The sequence below is a fragment of the Protopterus annectens genome, chromosome 9.part0, assembly GCF_019279795.1.
Source record: "Protopterus annectens isolate FY-2018-M chromosome 9.part0, PAN1.0, whole genome shotgun sequence".
Lineage (NCBI taxonomy): Eukaryota > Metazoa > Chordata > Ceratodontiformes > Protopteridae > Protopterus > Protopterus annectens.
The window spans coordinates 1,617,074,422-1,617,080,742 of record NC_056743.1 but is presented as its reverse complement, the minus strand read 5'-3'; positions in this window follow the sequence as shown (position 1 = coordinate 1,617,080,742).

The following is a 6,321-nucleotide window of genomic DNA, read 5'->3' as shown; positions in this document are numbered from 1 at the left end:
ATACCTGGTCTATCTGCATTTGAACCTACATACCTTGGGCCTCCACTGTATGTACCTGTAGTGTACAATTTTAGGCAAATAGCAATATGACAGTAAACAGCAGAGCCATGAAATGAGGCTGAAGCAAAAATAAGGTAGTGCTCACAGTAACAGCATGGAGACACTTACCTGCAGATCCCTGGTTTAGTCCCAAATTAGATGGACCTGGGAATATGAATTCAAACAGCATTGCACATGTTGTTTGGACTGCTCTGTCTGTACTTCAGTTGTGTCAATAGATGTCTAAATTCGTCATCCTCACCCTGTGTTGATGTGGGTGCATGGCTCAATTCTCCTGCTGTAAATCAAAAACAATACATGAATATGCATACTGTCGCAATACACAGTGATTGTCTCTATATCCAGTCATGCAATGGAAAGAAAGACATGCATGTTCTGCCTGGAATTTCAGCTTCAATCCCACCCTGGGTATGTGTCACTCCCTTCTTGCTGATTGCAGTGAGGGCAGAAATATTGTGATGTCATCGGGGGGGTCAATGGTAGTCCAGCAGTGGTGACATCCATCTATTTTTCATAACATTTTAATCTGTTGGCTTCACGGAAGATCATGTCAGCAGCAGCATCTACAGGCATCACAGGACTGGTTGTGACCTCCAACTGTATTTATCATGTTGGTGAGGTCGGTCCAGATTCCATGTCTCCAAACTTTATTGCCCGAACAGTCAAGTAGTCTCCATCCATGTTGCTGGAGAACATCAATTATGATTTCATTTTCATGGGGCAAAAAGTTGTCACCCCCTAGAATGGTTGCCCATCTGAAAGACAATGACATACACATGGTAATATTCCTATGTAAGCCATTTATGCAGTTGAGTCTGTGGACAGTGTACATCAACATAAACAGCTTGCATTCCTGCACAATGCAAAGGTGTATATAATGCTGTCAGTGACAAATACTAGTGTGACATACAAAAAAGTAACAACAATGTCTTCGTACATAACATTTGTAAAATGAACATAACTTGCAACAACTTAAGACTTTGTGAATGGGATTAGAACTCCTCACTCTACATATGTTTTGAAAGGAAGTGCAAAGACAACAGAATCATGCCATGAGTCTGCATGTGTTTTATATGAAAATACTAGAGAAGGTATCGATTGAACAATTTACAGAAAGCGAAAACCTCAGGATCTGTAGACAGGCCACAGACAGTATAGATCCTTTGTATATGAGACAGTAGTGAGAACACATCTGTTAAGAAGCATCATTGAAGAAATATCCATAACACCAACAGTACATATTTTAACAGTTTTGTTAAACATGAATTAAGAAATATCTGTAATATCAACATAACATAATACATACAGAAAGTGTCAGAATCCATAGGTTTCCGTAGTTATACCACAGAGTGCAAGAAATTACCAGTAAGAATTATCGATGACACATAAATCTACAATTATATACTGTTCATATTTGCAATGTAAATCTGTCTATAAAATTGCATATGGGACTGAAATCCGTTATTTAAAATATCGACACTTATATGCATACATTTCAAACAAATATCATTCTAGTAACTTATAATAACTTCTGTTAAAGATCACATTTTTGAGTAAAAATTAATTTAACCAGGTGCCTTTAGAAATTACTGACCATAGCTCTCAACATTCCATGTCCAAAATGAAGAACACTAGCCCTCATAATGTGGAACAAATGGGCAAAATGTGGAACACATACTAATGGCTTACTAACAACTTCAACTAGGAAGGTCATAGGATGGTTAAAATAAGCTGATTTTACTTATGAAAAAGATCTTTTAATGAATTAATATGATTCACTTCTATTTACAATGGATTTCACTTAAAAAAATTCCTAACACTGAATGTGTGATAGAGTCTTTCAATGTGGAACTTCGAGGAACTTCGAGGAACATGAACTTTTTAAGACCCCAAATGAGGTACGTTCCTCGTAATGAGGTACACTTGAGAGGTATGTTACTGACTGGAACAAAGGTAATAATCACCAAACAGAAATGCTACTAATTGCCAATGTACATCTCATCACAAAACTACTAACACCTTACAAAACAAAAAAACAACCAGACAGAGTCATGGCAGATTAACTACATGAACTGGAATTTTCAATGGTGCTTCTGGTACCTCGGCAGAATTGCCTTCAAGGAATGAATTATACACCAACCAATAAATTAATTTATATGAAACAACTGACACACCTCATTCAAATACATCCAATTAAAATGTGACAACGATCCCCACACCAATAAATATTCAAACAGAGCCCATTCAAATACAATGCTTGCAACATCCCCTTGTAACATACAAAAATATGATATACAAAATGCTCCATAATATTTTTCACATATTAAAATTTACCTTTAAATTCATGTCTTTTGGTTGTACAGTCTTATAATTTATAATAAACCTGATTTCCAACTCTAACAATTTATGAATAAAATCATTATAACCACTTTGAGGTTTAGCTAAAACACTAAAGAAAAAACTACTGTCAGAGCCTATATGTGCTGAATGAAAATGCTGGGCTGCAGGGCAACCCAACCTATAATTCCTTATATCCCCCAAATGTTCCAGTATTCATGTATTCACCATTCTCTTGGTTTGAGCCACATACCACTCAGTGGGTGTGCAACCACAGCCTGTGATATATACCACTCCACTAGAACAACATTCAAAATGGTCAGTGGCCCTATATTTCCTACCATTAATAGTATCATTTAAATTTTTCATTTTCCACAAATCTTACATTTCCCACAAGGGTAGCATCCCAAGTTAACTTTCTCCGCTCGATGTTTCTTTGAATTTAAAATGTCGTTTAAATTCAAAAATCTGCCATAAGAAAAAAAACTACCCTTTTTGGAAAAATCTCTCATAACACTTCATCCTGACCAATAATGGGCCATAAATTACTGACCAAATTTCTCATTATATCAGAAAAATGGGGAAAATCTGCTAACAAAATTCCACCATCATCTAATGCCCTGCCCTGCGTGTTCAAATCTGCCCAACATTCCACCCTACTGCCCAACTCAAAACCACCTCTAACACCCACTCTTGTAGTTCCTCTAATCCTGGCTTCAGCCTTACTTAAAACTCCCATGGAATACCCCCTGCTTAATAACTTCTCCCTAAATTTACAAAACTCATATTTCCACTTGCAATTATTTGGACATATTGTTAAAAATATGTTTATATTCTCAATAAGGTAATGAGTTTAAAAGATGAGGGGGGTGCATACTACTAGCATGAAGAAAATTGTTCACCTCTGTGTTCTTACTATACAGTCTAAATTGCACTCTATTACCCTCACCCACATACACTGCAATGTTAAGAAACTACACCACTTGTCTATGCACTTTTTGATTAAATTCCAAACCACAACGATTCCTACCTAGCTCCTCCATAAACATTTCAAATTCCCTTACTTCCCCTTTACACACAAAAATTAAGTCAATATATCGTTTATAAATGATGACATGCTGAGAAAAAAAGTTTGAAGAATAAACATATACATTTTCAAAATAAGCCATAAAAATAACATCATATGAGGGGGCATAAGAAACTCCCATAGCAGTGCCTTCCTTTTGCAAAAAAATTTCATTCCCAAAAACAAAATAATTGTGTGTAGGAGAAAATTCCAGGAGCTGCACTAGTAAATTTGTATGAGGACCCTCACCTAATATTTTCTCTACTGCTCCCAAACCCCACTTAGTGTTGATGCTCGTGTATAATGCTTTCACATCAACACAAGCCCAGTAAAAATCAGTTTGCCATTCTAGTATTTAAATGAGGTGTGTCAATTGTTTCATATAAATTAACTGCTTGGTTGGTATATAATTCATTCCTTGAAGACAATTCTGACGCGGTACCAGAAGCAATGTACATCTCACTCTGAATCACAGAAACAAAGTGCACTTAATGTGTACCTACCTTTACATAACATTTGCACTATCCAAATTTAATGAGGTTCATTGAAATTTAAGGTTTAGAAATCCCGTTTGCATGTAATTTGGCATCATGTGCCATAACACCCAGATGTAATGTGTAAACATCCGATAGGTATTGATAAATTGCACCATGTGTGGCACGTGCCCCATATCTGCCAATGATCTGATAACATGACATTAGTTTCGCTTTCAAAAAATTGATTTTGAAACATTTACTGATCAGACCTTTGCTAGCTGTGAACTGAGTGGTACCTCAGTGAGCATTTCTCTGCTTTTTCTTTTATTTTTCAGGCTTTTTTCCATTTGATGATCAGTATGGCTACTTCAAGGAGGCTGAGATGTGTCTGTGCACCCAACTGGACCAAATGAGGAGACCACCCAGATGTTGATCATGTGCCCGGGAGTGAAGCATCAAATGAGTACCAGGCCCAGGAATTTTAACATGACAGACATATGAAACTGGATTGCAAAGGAACACCAAAGATGGACTGGGATCTACCACACTGGAGTGCAGGTTCACCACTGCTATGGTGACCTGCACTGGAGAACGAACAGGAGCTTTGAAGGAGGCTTGCCGAGGTGCAGAGGCAACCTGTAGATTCCTACAGTAAATGTGACTATCCTATGTAAACCTGATCATTCCTACAGAATTAAGAGATATATCACATAGATGGTTCAATAAGCATTGAGTAGCTGCTGTAACAATTAGCTTATGGGGATAATTTGGTAGACTTGGTAATTACTGTCCTTGTAAGTGTGTGTTCAATTCACATGCTGTTAATTTGTTTAATAATATTTATAATATCCATTATTATGACCTTTGTAGATGTACATATGTTTTACAATATATAGCAACATCATTTCACACAGCCACTGGCCTTGTGCATCACTGATGCCCATAACATCTAGGCCGCAGATGACCACACACTTCATAGTTTTCCATTATAGTACCACAGTATCATCTACTGCACCGTTTTACATTAGAATAAAAACTCATTCTTAACTTCTTTAATTCATTCCTCTTAATAAAGTAAACAGGTAAGTTTATTTAAGACAAAGAGGAATACCTGTCCGACTTCTTACACATATGTAATAATTTTATGTGTTGACAGCTATTATTTCTTTACAATAAAATGTCCAAAAAATGTTTGCAGTTTTCATATTCATCCATTCTCCACAGGAATGTGAATAAACACTTGCAGTACCTGTTTGTTAAAATGAAAAGCCTGCTGCCTGTAAGCTTGTCCTCTAAGGAAATCTGACAGTATGCCTACATTTTGGTGTGTCATGGGTTCCAATCTACACAGAGGAGACAAATTTGTAACTGTTATCTTAGTTTACTTCACCCACAGCCTTTCTTTGTAGAAACATATTTCAATAATTGATATTAAAGTTTATGTTATCCAAAGTTGTGGATAACTGAGTTAGTCATTGAATACCTATAAATATGCCAATAATCCACAACTCTATGCTAAAATCAGCTTTCTAATAACAGGATTTGTAGAGCAGTACCTGTTTGCTTATGAAAAACATGTGTTGGCTGTTAGCTTGGCTTGTAAGGAAATTGTTAGCTTGGCTTGTAAGGAAACAGGTAAGCATGCCTACATTTTGGCATGCTGTTAATTCCAATCCATGTAGGGGAAACATATCTGAAATTGTTATCTTTGTATAATTTACCTATAGCATTTCTTTAGAGAAGCATATTCCATTTATTGACATTATTGGATATTTTGTGAATGGTTGAGAAGTCGTTTATTTGTTGAATTCCTACAAGCGTATTAGTAATCCATAATGGTCCATTAACATTAACTTTTTAACAGCAGGGTCAGTAAAGCTTGCTAAAGATTGTTATATGTCTGCCCAATGCTTTTGTTAATATTGTATACTTTGTAAAAGTGCTATCAAGTTCTGTTTTATCATTAAATATTATATTCAGTTCAAGAACACCATCATTCTCATCTTTTGAGGGAGCAGGATGGGCAGACTGGCAGATGAAATTCAGAACAGGAGAGATGTATGCATTTTCCTAGTGATGTGTACTTCACCAAGGAATGTCATGGTCCTCACACATACCTTATTGTGTACCTTATGTACAGCAACAGGTATGGTTCTGTTCACAGAAGCTGTATGCTACATGACACCATCACACTTTCTGAGGAATGGATAAGCTCCATTAGTTAATGTTTCTGAACACAGTGCTGACATGAATGAAGTTTTTCAAATTTTTTACCTACACAACCAGCACATGTTCATACTTTGAAATCTTAAGCCAGGATTCATACTAGCAGGGCCAGTGTTAGCATTTTGGGGGCCCCCAGCAAATGTCAAGTTGGGGGCT